This window comes from Cryptomeria japonica, chromosome 5, assembly GCF_030272615.1.
Source record: "Cryptomeria japonica chromosome 5, Sugi_1.0, whole genome shotgun sequence".
Taxonomy (NCBI): domain Eukaryota; kingdom Viridiplantae; phylum Streptophyta; class Pinopsida; order Cupressales; family Cupressaceae; genus Cryptomeria; species Cryptomeria japonica.
In genome coordinates, this window is record NC_081409.1 from 90,630,156 (window position 1) to 90,647,981 (window position 17,826).

Sequence of the window (17,826 nt, forward strand, 5' to 3'; positions counted from 1 at the left end):
TGGCAGCTTTGGAGCAGGGCATGGACATCCTTAATCCTTAAAAGCATAATAGGAGGAGAATTACTTTTCGTTAAATATTATTGCAAAAAACATTTTGGTAAATATGTATGCAAAATATAGAAGAGTAGAACATGTTTTGGTAGACATGTATGCAAAATATGGAACAATAGACCAAGCATATGAACTGTTTGATAGAATGCCTCAAAGAGATGTTTTCCTGGAATTCCATGGTTGAAGGAAATGCACAACAAAATAAATTATTAAAAAGGTTGTCTGAAACTATCAAGCAAATGCAATTGGCAGGTGGAAAGCCACATTTCATAGCTTTTTCTAGCATCCTCACTACCTTTTCCATGATTACAAGATATGCACAAAATTGATTTATCAAAACAGCTATTCAAACTTCCAAGGAAATGCAACTGGCAGGTGGAACAGGGTGCGGACATCCATCAAAGCATTGTTGAAGAGAGATTTTTGTCACATATTACAGATCAGTGATGGAAGATTTCTATCAAATGTTGTCTTTGTAATTACCTAAGTAGACATGCTTCCAAAAATATGGAAGGATATGCAATGTATGTGAAGCATAAAAATATTTTTTATAAAAAGATGGTAATGTAAATTATAATCATCATGTATTATTGTCCACAATATATATTTAGATATCAAGATTAGATTTCCATATTTGCTTTTAAGACATCTATGTATACATGCAGCCAACTTTGTATTCAACACTGCTATTTTCCAAATCATGTATGTTCACAAAGGGCTGCACATACTGAGCCAGGCATCTAGAAGCTTAGAACAACATTCCAATTATGTTCTTACATCCAAAATCACATTATAGCATTCAATGTCTTAAAACTGCTTGTAGTACCAAAAAAATGTGATGACACTCTCCTATATTTTATCATGTAGTACCAAATCATGTATGTTCACAAGGGGCTGCACATACTGAGCCAGGCATCTAGAAGCTTAGAACAACATTCCAATTATGTTCTTACATCCAAAATCACATTATAGCATTCAATGTCTTAAAACTGCTTATAGTACCAAAAAAATGTGATGACACTCTCTTATTTTTTATCAAGTAAACTTCGTGTGATTGCAATAGCATCTTGGACAATTTCAAACTGTGTTATCAGCCATCTCAAAATTATCTTCATCGTACAAAATTTGGTCCTTTTCGCATTCATCTTCCTTATCAAGTTCATCAAACCAATTTTGACGCTTGCGATTTCATGGCATTGGTGGAAACATAAGTGTTCTATTGGAGATACTTGGCCTTCTCCTCATATTCATGCACTCAATCAAGTCTCTTTGCCGACGAACAGTATGACCAAATCCATCTTGTACAGGGTGAAATGGATGTGCACTTGGATGGTCTAATCCAAGTTGGGATGAGATGTGTTTGCTCTTGACCTTGTTTGACAAGTCCTCTAAATGCTTATCAATGAAAGTAAATGTTGCCAAATCAGTTGCATGAGTCAAAATTCCCTGCAAGTTGTGCAACTTGTGTGTTACGTGCAATTTCATTTCCTTCATTGCATGTTCATCTCTATTGTCAATGGTCTACAAAAAAAAGAAGACATATTTCAGAAATTGTACAATCAAATTAACAAGAATTGGAATAATATAAATGTGATTATAAATTCACCTGTGCATGCATAGAATAATCCTCCAAGAGTTGACTATTTTCATTATCTATAATCCCATCAGAATAATTGATTACCTACATTGACATTGCAGCACATTCAAACCATTTAAACACATAGTTTGCAAAGAATGGTATAGCAATAAAATTAAAAAATAATGTTTGTCAAGTACCAAATGATCAGAGACATTGTTGGGGAATCCTTCTTCTATAGAATCAATTGTAGTAGCAAGATTATCAAGGTCTACATTCAAGTTGTTGGATAGATGTTGTCTTTGTCTCTCCCTCATCAAGTTCACCTTCATCACATGCTTGCGCATGTATCCTTGTATTGAAAAGTTGCACGAACACATAGATAGATCAGGTGAGGAGCTATACACCTCATATCAAAAATTAGGATTGTTTTCACTTGTCACCCATGCTATGTGATCATTAGTGTCATTGAATGTAACATGGTCATCTGGAATTTTCAAGGCCCGAACCCAATATCAAAGTTCCTATAAAAATCATGTTTCTTGCTAACTTGCACCCACCAATAATAGACATAAACATGTGTTGTTAGCTGATGTATCAACCAATCAACATGACGATTTGTCGCACGCTCGAAAGAATCGTCTCTTTAGGAGTGAATGGTAGGACTCTATGGCACCATTTGTCTCCTATCTTGCATGCTTTAGTGTATGGAAACATCTAGCCCACATACTCAATCTATTAGATCATCGTCCCTTAAAATATTCAATGAATGAGGGTTGTGTATCTTTAAAGTCTTCAATAAACATGTGAATTGCATTCCTTGCAAAATCCTCATCTACTGAATGATGCATAATAAATCCAAGTCTGTCAAACATCTCTCATCTAATTGCATTATCTTTGACCTTTGCAACCAAGTTCTTCAGCCATGCTCGTCTAACATGACAAGAGCATAGATATACATCACACTGAAACACTTCTTTGCATCATGAATAATTTTACTTAGTATTTTATTTTAGGGGATGTGTTAAAATATTTACAAAACTTAAAAGGGTTGAATGACAAATAAAAAGTACCCGATAGCTTTGATTTCAACACCTACATCATCCACCATGAATGCATTTAGTTTCCAATCAATATTCTTCATGTGAAGCCATTGGAGAAGAATGCACATCCAATATGCAATATCATGTGCACAAGACCTAGACATAATGACCCATGCCACTGGCGCCCCCATATGCTTCGAGTCGAATGCAATCATTGCATACAATTGAAACTATCATAAGACATAGGGTATGATGTATCAATACTATATATTATTTTAAGTAAAAATATTTTTAATTGAACTCTACCAACGAATACACAACATACCTTCATGGCATTCGTACCAAATGTAGAATCCATGGCCAATATGTTGTGGTGGCTGCTCTGGCAATTGAATCCCTAGTACAAATGGGACTTCTCCATCTCCATCAACAATGGCACTATACTCCTGATATGCAAACCACTTGTCAGTGTTTGCTGGAACCCATTGTTGCACTGAAAGAGAATCACTACTATGGAACATGCATCTTAATGTCTTAATTTTGCGATCAATGTTTGCAATATCATCCATTGTAAGAAAATCGTCCCTAGAAGATTGACCCTCAAATATAGGCATCTTCTCATGCACCATTTGCTTATATTTTTTATGCACTACATATGCGGGCATGCCGAGCAATAACAATGACTCCACCCATTGATGCAATTGCTTACTTATATATGGTGCAAAGAAGGACCTCATTCCCCAAAACTCATTGTTCATTTGATCATGACAAGGTATGCCTTCCTTGTTAACATGTTGAAACTAGTGGTACCATATCAACACATGGTTTGGCTTATGAACCATGATTCATGTGCTAAAATGACAAGTACAACCACATTATGTATGTTTGTGACCAGGTCTACTACCTTTCCCTGATTTGGGAACTGATGAAGGATCAAAAGGTGTTGCATCTTTTTCCTTGTAGTCCTTTGGTCCATATGTGCATCAATACTTGTGGAAATCATAAACAACTTCATATTGTTAATACTTATAGTTAAAAAATGATTATGGACACTCTTTCACTTCACAATTGCAAGTATAAAATTTTTTAGTTAGCATATTACTCTTACATGTATTCCAAATAACTATTAATCCTATTTTTTGTATCAGAACAAAGAGGGAGTTTCCTCGAATGACTTATGTGAAAGCAAGTTGGGCATGAGTCCCTTGAACTTTCTCCCTCGATAAAATCTTCTAGTCTATGAGCCTCAATCCAAGCTGAAAATAATGTTGAGCCTTTAAGGACGTACTTCTTCCATGAAAGATCTTTGTAGGAACATTTTCCACTACATGGGTGTTGAACTGCTTCGTCCATGATGCAAAACCAATCAACATCCATCTAGTAGACAATAAAAATGTTAGAATTTGGTTAGAAAATGTCCACACATGGTATAACACACTTGGTAGATATTGTAGACACATTTGATAGCCATTCAAAGCATGCTATATTTATTTATTGCAATTGCGCATATTGTCAAAATTATAAGTAAAAATCTCAAGGATATCAAATGTAGATGCATGAATAATTTAAACTTTAGTAACAACATAAAATTATTTTTCTTTCATTTGAATGAAAATTTTGACATATGAATAATAATTAGACTTTTAGTTAATTCTTTTGGTTTTGATGCAAAAAAATTATACACAATCAAAACTAGAAGCATTAACTTGCAGCTATCATGGATTGAGAAAAAAATATAGACTTGTTCAAAATAATCTTTTAAGGATTCTTAAAATAGTGTAAGCACAACTACTTGAAGGGGTGGGCACAAGAAACTAGGGGTTAGGATATGGGTTGATAGAGATCACACTTGAAACTTATTTAATTTTTGCATGTATTTTGTGAAACATACATTTGTTGAACCTAAATTAAATGACCAAATTTTAGGGTTGGTAAATTCAAATTTGTTCTAAGCTTATGTGTAGAAATTGATTGGTTAAAACTAAAACATATATGTGTTATAATGTGATCACATTATGGAAAATGTGTATATGAGCTATAACATGAGCCTTAGGATATGCACACATTATGGATAATGTGTTTGAACATAGCATGTGTATTATGATATGCACACATTACATTTTCAAGAATGGAAACATGTTTTGAAGAATTTTGAATGTTTGACGATTTGTTGGTCCCCGATTGTGCACACATACCCTTTAAATTTTTGACTTGCAATAACCCTTGTTGAAAGGTGCTATATTTTGGAGGAGTTATAATTTGAATCATTGGCTTGATTTATTAACAACTGAGGAATAATAACTATTGAATAGAAGCTAGGTGTTATAATTTGACCTTGTAAAATGAGGAATACAAAATGAATTTGGGTTGACTTTGTAATGGATTTTCTATAGTTTAAAGGCAGGGTATTGATGCGTTTGTAGAGATTTTTTGTAGGTTGGTAGCTCAAGGATAGAGTTTTGAGGATGTTGGTTGAAGATTATCTAATTGTATTATGTAATGTCAATGTTTCATAGGTTGAGGTTTATATTTTGAGTATTGTTATAAGTGTTGTAATCTATTAGAGATCAAATATGTAAATAAAAATATTGTCCAATTTTTTTCATAAATAATGATATAATCTTATGAGTTTTGCAAAAGCTAGTTTCATTATCTAATTGCAAATTGTGTAATGTCAATGTTCCATAAGACTGTTTATATTTTGAGTATTTTTGCGAGTGTTGCAATCTATTAGTGATCAATTTTGTAAGTGAAAATATTACCCAAATTTCTCTATAAAGAATGATGTAATCTTGTGATCTAGTTGTAATGAAATTGACACTTTATATTCTATGATTTGAATCTATAAATTATATTCCAAAATGAACAAATTTGAACATTATTATAAACATTTTATTTTTAATATTTTGAATCCATAAATTATAATCTTCAAAAAGATTTCATAACACATAAAAATTTAATAAATAAGAATATCTAGATTAATACAAAATCATGATATAAAGATCTCATTTCAATGCCCACATTTTATGTAGAATCTCCTTAAAAGAGTATTCAAATTTGACCTTATTAGATTATTAGAAATGCGATTAAAACTTGATAAAAGAGAAATGCCACCACTGAGTTGGCTTCCTAGCCTTGACTTCATCAACTGATATTAGATTGATTAGGGATTGGGTTGTGGGTGTATGAGAATGAGTGTGATAACATTGAAAAACATGAATTGAACTTGTAAAACAAAGCTGGTTTACAAAAATATTTTTTTGGCTGGGATCTTGTTTAAGTTAAAAGTTTGTACGTGTTGTCTTCTTCTCTTTACAGATTTTGACATGGGTATCAATTGAGAGGAAGAAAAACATGAGTCCTCCCTTAATACTCACTTGACTTTAAATGATTGCCCTTGAAATACAAACAAGGCTTAACTCAGAAAAACAGAAATAGTTTGCAGTTCAATTGTCAATTTTCATTCCATTTACTAGCTTTCCTTAGACACAAAATTAATGGCAACTTGTTCTTTAATAATCTAATTGATTATCTTGCCCATCATTTTCTATGAGCGTAAATACACAACACTAATGGATCTGCAAACATGTCAGCAAGCCAAGAACACTCTGAACTACATTTTATTGCTAAAAATGATAGATCATTACAATCCAGTTGTAGGTGGTGGTGGTGACATTGATGGTGCTCTTCAAGAGCCAATAGTGCCCCTGCTCAAATATTTAAGAGTTTCCAAGTTTTCTGAAGGGTATGCCAATCTGTGGGGAGTTTACCAAAATGTTTCAGAAGATACTTACTTGGTTACAATCAGATAGATAGGTCATCCGTTAAGGCAACATTAGTATTGCAATTCTTTCCTCTTTTGGGGGTTGGCAGCTTTAATTTGAATTGAGTTGAATGGAATGAAAGCTTTAATTTGAATTGAGTTGAATGGAATGAAATAATGGGGATTGCATGTAGTGAATTCAAATCAAAAGAGGCTTACATGTATGGCTTCTTCAATGCTATTGTTAAACTCCAGCGTGGGTATGCTGCGGGGATCATTGCTTCATTCTATGTATGTATTGTAAAATCCATACATGCAATAAGGGTTAAACTGGACTATTTAGTGTCATTAGAGATAGATTTTTAGGACCCCTTACACAAGGCATGATGGAAGAATGTGATAAAAATGTGTAGTAAATTATAAGAAGAAACAAATGACTTGGTGTCACATTGGTGTGTAGATAAAAACAAAAATATTTAAAGAGCGGGATTGGTAAATTAATGAACAATTTGAATGTCCTTTCAATTGGAAGTACATGAACAGAGTAAGAGAAGGAAGAAGGTATAGATGAGCTGGGCAAGAAAACCAGTGTATGGCAGCACTAAAGGATAAATCAGATTTCAACCATAAATAGAGGAGAATTGCATGAAATGGAGAGAATGATTTGAAATTCAAAATGTTTTGAGGGCTTGTTCTATGAACAGAGAATTAGTCTCTGGCCTCATCAACTCAATAAAAAATACCATTTTCAGCTCAGTGTTCCTCTTTTAGTGTTGCCTCCTTTATACCTGTAATTCGATCATGAGTCAATGAATTCACTGCAGCTTATATGATCACATATACTCCATCATGAACAATTTTGAGGCAATGGTAGCTTGGAAAGGTATATTAATTATAAATAAAGCAATCAACCAAATTTACAAGATGTTGTGGAACAGAGGAGAGGTGAAGTTAAAGAAATTGCCATGCTAAATTACACTTGCTTTGTTTTATTTCAGTAGTTTGATAGGTTGTTCATGCTTTTTGAACAGGCATTGCAGATTAGGAACATGAAATGGGTTTGCCAACAGAGAATAAAGATTAATTATGGACAAGAAGAAGGGCTAAAACAGAGGCAGTACAAATTATAAATTTATTTGTTTTGTGTTATGAATAATAAATTTAATGTGGACATTAAGTTTGCCTAATGAGTTCTCATAGATTACTGTTCAATTAATTATATTAACAGTGTGTATGTTTTTATAGTTGCTGGAGGATCCCACATTATCGAAATCATTATGGACCAATGAAAAAAACAACTTGCATATTAACTCCATTGAGGAAGGCTTTGTCTCAGGTATTTATCAGCAAAGAGATTGTACATAGCCCTCTGAAAAATGGCAAGCATATAGAGGAGAAATAGCGTCTACCTTTGTTTTGCTAGTTTAAAAGTGAAACCATAATGAAACAATCAATAATAATGCAACAAACAATTTATAAAATTGAAAACATGGACATTTTTTAAATTGTCAAAAGAATTACACACCTTTTACAACGAGACTCTAGCTGATATACAGAAGAATTGAACTGCAGGCACAGACAGAGGAAAGGGTTTTTATCGATGATACCCCAAATTGTTTGCAGAATTTGGATACAGCGTGGGAATGGGAGCTAATTAAAACTTTCCAAGGGTAGTTGATAGTTAAAGCTTACAAATGGTAGCTGGAAAAAAAACGGGAACAGAAACAAGGGTGGTAACGGAGAACGAAAAAGAACAAATACGAAAGAAGTATGGGGACGGAGGGAGGTGAGTTGGGTGGACCCCATGTGACGACACAATAAGCGGTCAAAGCTTAGTGTGTGGGGTTTAAGTCGTGCCCTTTGTGAAAAGCCCAACGCTAACCTGCGAGACCTCAGATTTATGTGTTGCGTTTTCAAAACCAATATTATTTTGGTTTCAATCAGAAGACAGAGAGCTTCAAATTGGAGAAGAAATTGAAATGACTGAAGAAGGTCCCACTGGATTTAGATGCTGTAGTGACTGAGATGTTGGCATTGACAAAACCAGTTAATCCAGAGAACCGGTATACTTGTTGAGATTTGTCATTGATGTCTAACATTAACCGGTGGAGTGGTACCGGTGGAGTGGTGTATCTCAGTAGCAAAGGTGATGACTTGTAAACAACATGGAAATAGCATAAGAGATAGCTAATCAAGGTTCAATTAGCTCAAGGGAAGACAGACTAAGCTAACCAGTCTCTCACTCAAGAAGATCGGTGTTGAGGTCAGATCTTCAGGTTGGTCATTCTGATGATGATGAAGTCACAGAAGGTGACTTAGGCAAGAAGGCTTGAGGTTGTATGAAAACCGGAACCTCATTAGAAAATAGGAGAAAAGGCTTGATGGAAGCTCTGTAAACTGGCATCAAAGGATGAACCGATAATGAAGAGCGTAGTGGTATACCGGTACATCGGTAAAGCAGAAGGAAGATAGGTGGACACTGTAAATCTCGAAGCAGTGATCAGTTACACAATTGTGATGGCAAAAGGTGAGTTGGTGAGCTTGTAGCAACGTCCAACTAAAGGTTGGTGAATTCAACTTCAGTTATCATGCAGTTAAGCCATGATTATTTGTGGATTTTTTGGTTCACATTTAAAAGACTAAACATGACCCAGAAGTCACTATTTTTGGGGGATGCGGTGGCAGAATTGGTTGAGTAGTTGGCAGAATTGTTGCAGGGTGTACAGAGCAAGAGCGGGAAGATTAGAATTCTAAATCTACCAAAATCTATGATTGCATTAATTAAGGAAACACCTAAAGGTGACGACAAAGAATGTATAAAGTATTTTGAGTTCATTCAAAATATTCTTGATCGTAAAATTTGCAAAGAGGAAATCTTGTGAGAGGCGATCTGAAGTGCAAAGTGAAGAGTGAGGAAGTGCTAAATGATTTAGCAGAGCAGAGTGTGTGTGAAGTAGACCGGTAGAGTGTAGAGCCGAGGGTATGAGCAGAGGACCGGTGGAGTGCAGAGCAAACACAACCGGTGGAAACAAAGTATGATTTTCATTGTGATCTGATCAAGCTATCAGTAGCTATTCTAGCAAATCAACTTCTTGTTGCTTTCTAACCATTGTAACTCAAAATCCCTTAACCAAGTGGACTTTAACAGGTCCCATTGTAAAATCCCTTACGTGGTTGTCATCTTAATTGATGATCCTAAGTCTTTAACAAGGCTATCTCTAACAGGGTAAAGGCACTAATAGGCCTTAAACAAAATCCCTTAACCGGGTGTCACTTAACAGTGTCTTTGTAATCTCCTAATAGGGATGTCTCCTCACCGAGCATACTCTAGAAGAGTGCAAATTTTGTGAGTTTCTACTCACACCGTGGTTTTCTCCCATTTGGGTTTCCACGAGATAAATCTTGGTGTTACTATGTATCTTTTCATGTATGCATGTTCTTCTGCAATAACTATTTATATTGATGAATATTAAGTTAGTGCAGTCTTGAGTTAAAAGGTTTTAATTTTGTAAAACTGGTAAAGTGTTGATTCACCCCTCTCCTCTCAGCACCGGTTGGGACTAACAATTGGTATCAGAGTTTTGGTCCTTAGATTCAGAAGAGCCTAGCAGCTTAAGGAAAGATCCAAGATGATGCGAAAGGAGGGTCCTAAGTTCTCTAAGGAGAATTACACCTTATGGTGTGGTAGAATGAAGCTCTACCTAAGAACCCTAGGAGATCAATACTGGAATCATGTAATTATAGAGTACAATGAACCTACATGGGTTCTCACTGCAGATCAGATCAAAGAAAGGCAAGACAACACTGCTACTATGGATCTAATTGCTAGCAGTCTATCTGATAATGAGTATGCTGAGGTTCAAGATCTGAAAACAGCCTATCAGATGTGAAATAAGTTGAAGATTGTCTATGGAGGAGATCCTCATGTTTAAAAGGCTAAAGTGGATAGCTTGAGAGGAAAATATGATGAGATGAGGATGCAAGAAGGAGAAAATATAGAACAATATAGTAAAAGAATAAAGGATGTAGTAAACTCCATCAGAAGTGCTGGAGGAAACCTTGAAGAAGATGACGTGGTTAGTAAAATCTTGAGAACCTTGCTACCACAATATGCCATAAGGGTTTCTACAATTCAGGAACTCAAATCCTTGGGAACAGCTAGTGTTTCACTTGACTCACTAATCGGTAAGTTGGTTGCCTTTAAACTGAGCAACTATGATAATAGTGTACCAAAGATTGATGTTGCCTTCAAAGCTTCCATGATATATGCACCAACAAGAAGAAGAAAAGAAACTGGAAACAATTCTACTACAAGAACCGGTCATTCTCATGAAAGTGACAACCTGTTATCTGAAGAATAAGAACAAGATGAGATTGAAGCTCTATTGGCAAGAAGATTACCAAGAGGAAAAGGAAAGTATAAAGGTAAACTTCCCTTGAAGTGCTTCTCTTGTAATAAGATAGGTCATATTGCATCTAGATGTCCTAACAATGATAGAGATAGGAAGGATAATTTTAGAAGCTACAAGGACAAGAGCAAGAAGGAGTGCTATCTTGCAGAAGGAGTTACCGATGAAGAATCAGAAGGATCTGATGGAGATGGAATTGCATTTGTAGTGGTAAAGGAAGATAACACAGAGGAAAGTGACATGGCACTAATCTCTAGTTCAAGCCGGTGTGGAGACTGGGTAATTGATAGTGGTCGCACTCACCATATGACCGGTGACAGAAACAAATTCCTCGGCATGGAGGACTGCAATGGAGGAACGGTGAGATTCGGAAATGATGCTCCTTGTGCAATAAAAGGTAAGGGATCTATAGCCCTAAATGATAAAACAAATTGTGAGGATGTTTATTGGGTAGAAGGGCTAAAATATAGTCTGTTAAGTGTTGCACAACTTAACAATAAGGGTTACTAGTTACAATTCAATGAAGGAATATGCAAAATAAATGACAAATCAGGAAATCTAATTGCTACCGGTAAACAATCTAGAGGTAATCTGTTTCACCTAGACACCACCGTAGGTAGTTGTCTAATGGCAAAGGTAGAAGACAGTTGGTTGTGACACAAAAGATTGTGTCACGTTAACTTTGATAGCATAGCAAAAGTCAGTAAAATGAAGTCTGTCAGAAGTATACCTGATATTATGAAACCTGAAAATACTATGTGTAAAGAATGCCAACTAGGAAAGTTAGTCGGGTCAAGTTTCAGCAGCAAAGCTTATTCATCTGAGAATGTGCTGGACTTAATTCATACAATTTTGTGTGGTCCTATGAGGACCAAGAGTTTCTATGGAGACCGGTATTTCATGTTGTTTGTAGATGACTTCTCAAGAATGATGTGGGTTGTATTCTTGAAAGAAAAATCTCAAGCCTTTCACATGTTTAAAGTCTTCAAGGGTCGAGTAGAGAGAGGAACCAGTAAGAATCTGAAATGTCTGAGATCAAATAGAGGAGGAGAGTTCACCTCTCAAGAGTTCATGAACTACTGTGAAGAACAGGGGATTATGAGACAGATGTCTGCACCCAAAACACCTCAGCAAAATGGGTTTGCTGAAAGAAGGAATAGAACTTTGATTGATTGTGCGAGGACTCTGATGATACAGAAGGATATTCCACATATCTTCTGGAGAGAAGCAGTAAGCACTACTATGTATACCTTGAACTGGATACAGCTGAAGAAAGGGGCAAATAAAACTCCCTATGAATTATGGTGTGGATATTAACCCAATGTGAGTTATTTCAAGGTATTTGGAAGCAGGTGCTATATAAAGAGAGATGAGTACTCTGGAAAGTTTGATCCCAAGAGTGATGAAGGAACCTTCTTAGGTTACTCCACAAAGAGTAAAGCATATTGGTGTTTGAACAAAAGGATCGGTAAGATTGTGGAGAGTGTCAATGTTAGAGTAGATGAATTCTCTGAGAAAAATGAACATGATAGCAAGAGTGAACCAGAGGATTATTAAGGATCTGAGTACACTGTACCAGTCAAACCTGCTGAACAAAATCTCGTTGTAGTGGCAAATGAGGAAGCATGTGAAGTAGAAACTGCACAACCAGTAGAAGAAGCTCCAAGAAATGAACCGGTATTAGCAAGGTATGTCAGAAACAATCACTATGTTGAAAATATCATTGGTGACAAAAATGCAGGAGTATTGACTAGAAGAAGAGCAAGAGAGAATGCATGTCTTCTCTCCAAAATTGAGCCCGAAACAACAAAGGAGGCTCTAAAAAATGAAGACTGGATCAAAGCCATGGAGGAGGAACTGGAGCAAATTGAGAAAAATGAAACTTGGACTCTAGTGCCCAGACCGAAAAACAAAAATGTGATAGGCACCAAATGGGTGTTTAGAAACAAAATGGATGAAACCGGTCAAATAGTAAGAAACAAAGCAAGGCTAGTCTGCAAAGGCTATGCTCAGGAAGAAGGTTTGGATTATGGAGAAACCTTTGCACTGGTGGCCAGGCTGGAAGGGGTAAGAATTTTTCTTGCCTATGCTGCTTACAAGAAATTCAAAGTTTATCAAATGGATGTCAAATCGGCATTCTTGAACGGTGTTTTAGAGGAAGAAGTATACATAGAGCAACTGAAAGGGTTTGCATCAGAAAATGGAAGAGATATGGTATGCAGGCTGAAGAAGGCTCTATATGGGTTAAAAAAACCACCAAGAGCTTGGTATGAGAGGTTGCACTCATATCTATTAAGCATAGGGTTCAAGAGAACCAGTGATAGCAGTAACCTATATCTAAAGACCAGAGAACAAAGAAAACATCCGATTGCTGAAATCTTTGTAGATGATATCATCTTTGGAGGAGATGATGAGATGAGCAGAGGTTTTGCAGAACAAATGAAGCAAGAATTTGAAATGTCCATGATCGGTGAGATAATTCTTCATTGGCTTGCAATTATCTCAACTAAAGAATGGCATATTCATTAGCCAAACCAAGTACATAAGGGAAATTTTGAATACTTTTGGAATGGAAGATTGCAAACCTGTTGGAACTCCAATGGTTACAGGTTGCAAGCTCTCCAAAAATGATGAGGCTCATGAACTGAATGAGACACTTTATCGATCCATGATCAGTAAGTTGCAATATGCAGTACACAGTAGACCGGATATAGCACAAGTTGTTGGCTTGGTTGCTGTATTTTCTGCAAATCCGAAAGAGACTCATATGGTGGCAGTGAAGAGAATATTTAGATACCTTAAGGGGACTTATGAGTATGGTCTTTGGTATCCACATAAGGGAGATTTCAGCTTAAGTGTCTTCATTGATTCAGATTGGGCAGGGAACATTGATGACAAAAAAAGCACTAGTGGAGGTGCATTCTTTCTTGGAGACAGGATTGTGTCACGAAAAAGCAAGAAAAAAAATTGCATCTCTCAATCCACAGCTGAGGCTGAGTATGTGGCTGTTGCAATCAACTGTACATAGATAGTATGGATCAAGCAATTATTGGAAGGTATCCAAGAAAAGGTGACTGAACTGATGGTGATTCACTGTGACAACACCAGTGCTATCGACATATCCAAGAATCCAGTGATGCATTCCAAGACAAAGCATATAGCTATCAAATACCACTACCTCAGGGAACAAGTTCAAGACAAGGAAGTGAGGTTGGAGTATATACCAACAAAAGAACAGGTGGTTGATAACTTCACCAAGCCACTATAGAAGGACACCTTTGAATACCTCAGAGGTAAGCTAGGGGTGATACCCCTACCTGCATTAAAGTAAGTAAAAAGGGCTCTATATCAATCTGGTATGATTTCTTTATGAAAAAACTCTAAGACTAGATTGATAAGTGTGGACTACTCTGGTTAGGGAGAGCAGTCTTGTAAGTGTACTGAAATACATCTTTAGCATTGTTGTCAAAGGGGGAGATATGTTCATAGTGTTTGAGCATTGGTAAGTAGTGATTGAGCCGAAGTTGTTGAAACACAGTATTGCCAGTGTTAGGGGGAGATATTCATTACTCAGAGCAGAAGTAATGACCGGTGCAGAAATAAAGAAAGAAATGAAGAAAGTATATGCAGGAGCAACTGATAAGACAGATTCTGAAGTGTTTCCATCAATGCCAAAGGGGGAGATTGTTGGCATTGACAAAACCGGTTAATCCAGAGAACCGGTATTCTTGCTGAGATTTGTCATTGATGTCTAACATTGACCAGTGGAGTGGTGTGTCTCAGTAGCAAAGGTGATGACTTGTAAACAAAATGGAAACAACATAAGAGATAGATAATCAAGGTTCAATCAGCTCAAGGGAAGACAAACTAAGCTAACCGGTCTGTCACTCAAGAAGATCGGTGTTGAGGTCAGATCTTCAAGTTGGTCATTTTGATGATGATGAAGTCATAGAAGGTGACTTAGGCAAGAAGGCTTGAGGTTGTATGCAAACTGAAACCTCATTAGCAAACTGGAGAAGAGGTTTGATGGAAGCTCTGTAAACTGGCATCAAAGGATGAACTAGTAATGCGCAGTGGTATATCGATACATCGATGAAGCAGAAGGAAGATAGGTGGACACCGTAAATCTCAGAGCGGTGATCGGTTACACAATTGCGATGGCAAAAGGTGAGTTGGTGATCTTGTAGCAACATCCAACTAAAGGTTGGTGAAGTCAACTTCAGTTATCATGCAGTTAAGCCATGATTATTTGCGGATTTTCTTGTTCACATTTAAAAGACTAAACGTGACCCAAAAGTCACTATTTTGGGGGGATGCGGTGGTAGAATTGGTTGAGTAGTTGGTAGAATTGTTGTAGGGCGTGCAGAGCAAGAGCAAGAAGATTTAAGTTCTAAATCTACCGAAATCTGTGATTGCATTAATTAAGGAAACACCTAAAGGTGACGACAAAGAATGTATAAAGTATTTTGAATTCATTCAAAATATTCTTGATCGTAAAATTTGCAAAGTGCAAATCCTGTGAGAGGCGATCCAAAGTGCAGAGTGAAGAGTGATGAAGTGATAAATGATTTAGCATAGTAGAGTGTGTGTGAAGTAGACCGACGGAGTGCAGAGCTGAGGGTATGAGCAAAGGACCAGTGGAATGCAAAGCAGACACAACCGGTGGAGATAGAGTATGATTTTCATTGTGATATGATCAAGCTATTAGTAGCTATTCCAGCAGATCAACTTTCTGTTGCTTTTTAACCATCGTAACTCAAAATACCTTAACTGGGTGGACTTTAACAGGTCCCATTGTAAAATCTAACAGGGTAAAGGCACTAACAAGCCTTAAACAAAATCCCTTAACCAGGTGGCACTTAACAGTGTCTTTGTAATCTCTTAACAGGGATGGCTCCTCACCGGGCATAGTCCAAAAGAGTGCAAATTTTATGAGTTTCTACTCACACCGTGGTTTCTCCCATTTGGGTTTCCATGAGATAAATCTTGGTGTTACTATGTATCTTTTCATGCATGCATGTTCTTCTGCAATAACTGTTTATATTGATGAATATTAAGTTAGTGTAGTCTTGAGTTAAAAGGTTTTAATTTTGTAAAACTGGTAAAGTGTTGATTCACCCCTCCCCTCTCAGCACCGGTTGGGACTAACATGGGAAACTCCTAGTGAGGAAGAATTCTGAAAAAAAAAAGTAGAGTTGTTGGCAAGAGACATTGTTCCGGTGAAGATTGATGAATGTAAGATGCTTAGGGATTGTCATTGATGGCAACTTAGTTTGAAAATCACATCCGGTGTACATAGATTTGGTTTACCGGAAGTCATATTGTTCATGAGGCATAAGTCTGGAAGGTGAAACATAGTAACCAATGGAATGTGCATATCTTGATTTTGATTGGATAATTTTGGTTGCGGTGATAAAGGCAGTTGATTCAAGGTTCGAGGCAGATTGTTTCGTGATCCTGATATATCCGGTATTGATTTGTGAGCAAGATCGAAGGTCCAGTATCCAATAATTCAATTAGAGCATAGCCAATTTGGTGTAACGTGTGATGCAGAATTGTTGGGTTGATTTTGGTGATCAGTTTCGTGTTTGAGGTGATTGGGCCGACTTATGGGAAGCTTATTATCTTCGTGTTTTGGTCCGCATTAAAATTTGTGAACGGATTGAGCCAACTTTGTGATACATGTTTCAGGTTGTGTGTTATGCAGTTTTTGGAAGCCAACATGGTAAATGATTCTTTGTGTTGGTGCGGAAATATAAGATCGATATGGGTGAACATTTTGGTGTGTTTGATAAGTGAAGGAAGTTTGTATGAGAAAATTTTCGAATTTTGGTGAATGTGATTGAAGATTTAGGTGCCTCGGTGTATGTTAGTATAAGAAAACAAAGCAACGAGATAGATCAGTTGCAAACGATAATCTGAGCTTAACCGGAACTACTTTTTTGCATATGTGGATGCTCTACCTCAGTTCAATCATTATTGTAATTAATTGTATTAACATGTAAGGCAGTGAGCCTTCCTCCGGGTTGTAGCCCTTTTGTATTTGACCAGTGAGCTCTAAGCAGTGTGCCTGAATGCAAGTGCATTCCCCTTAAGTAATATTATCATACTTCTGGCCATAGTATAATAATATTGTGGGTTAAAATCCCACTGTGTTTTTTCCCTTTCCGGGTTTCCACTTAAAAATATTGGTGTTATGGTTGTGTGGTTGATTCCTTTATGTTTCTGCATTTCACTTTCACTCTTATGCATCCAGTGGTTTAAGAGTCAAGTTAATAACTTTGAAAATTACAAAACATTGATCCCCCCTCTTAGTGTTCATTGATTCCAACAATTGGTATCAGAGCTTAGTTCTTCGGAAGAATCCTAACAACTTGAGGAAGATTCAGAAGATTGAATCAATGGACTCCTATTTGCGGAAGCATCTTATTATGGCACTTGAAGATCTTGATGCAGCAATGAAAGAAAAGAGTAGCCCGAGGAAAAGTTTGGAAGTAGTTGAAAATTTCATTGAAACTCTAAAAGAAAAAGTGAGTACATCTAGAGAGAAGAGAAAGGAATTGATGGACAAACTAAAGGAGGAAGAAGAACAAAGTGTTTACAATTAACCTATACAAGACAAGACAGATGGATGTGTGAAGCTTGCTAGAGATAATGTAGCTCTGAAGAATGAGATGCAATCTATTGTGATGAAGTTGATAAAGGAGATTGAAGATTGTAAGAAGAGTGAAGAAAATATGACTCAGTTATTGAAGGACAGATTTGATGAATGTTGCAGATTGAACTATGAGAATGATCAATTGAAACTTGAATTGGTGCAATGCAAGAATGATGGACAAGAACTTAAAAGATAGATCATAATTCTGAGAGATGAGCTTTCTACTGCTAATGAGTACAAAGAAAAATTCAAAGCTAGCTTAGCTCGGTTAGATGAGATGCTGGAAAGTCAGAGACATGGGAAAGACATGCGAGGACTTGGATTTA

The 17,826-nt window shown here is 36.5% G+C and overlaps 1 protein-coding gene across 3 annotated transcripts in view; it reads right to left on the reverse strand.

The window, feature by feature from the left end:
• Positions 1–745: 745 nt before the first annotated feature.
• LOC131054721 (uncharacterized) overlaps positions 746–17,826 on the reverse strand; it is a 59,146-nt gene continuing 42,065 nt past the window's right edge. Inside the window, exons 2-4 of one of the 3 annotated variants that reach the window (XM_059221261.1) lie at positions 1,828–4,047; positions 1,658–1,732; positions 746–1,572 (exon numbers count right to left, since the gene is read on the reverse strand). The gene's annotated coding sequence lies outside the window, so the exon portion shown is untranslated. Of the gene's footprint in view, positions 1,573–1,657; positions 4,048–17,826 lie in introns of all 3 variants that reach the window. The other 2 variants (XM_059221260.1, XM_057989300.2) reach the window with 2 other exon arrangements.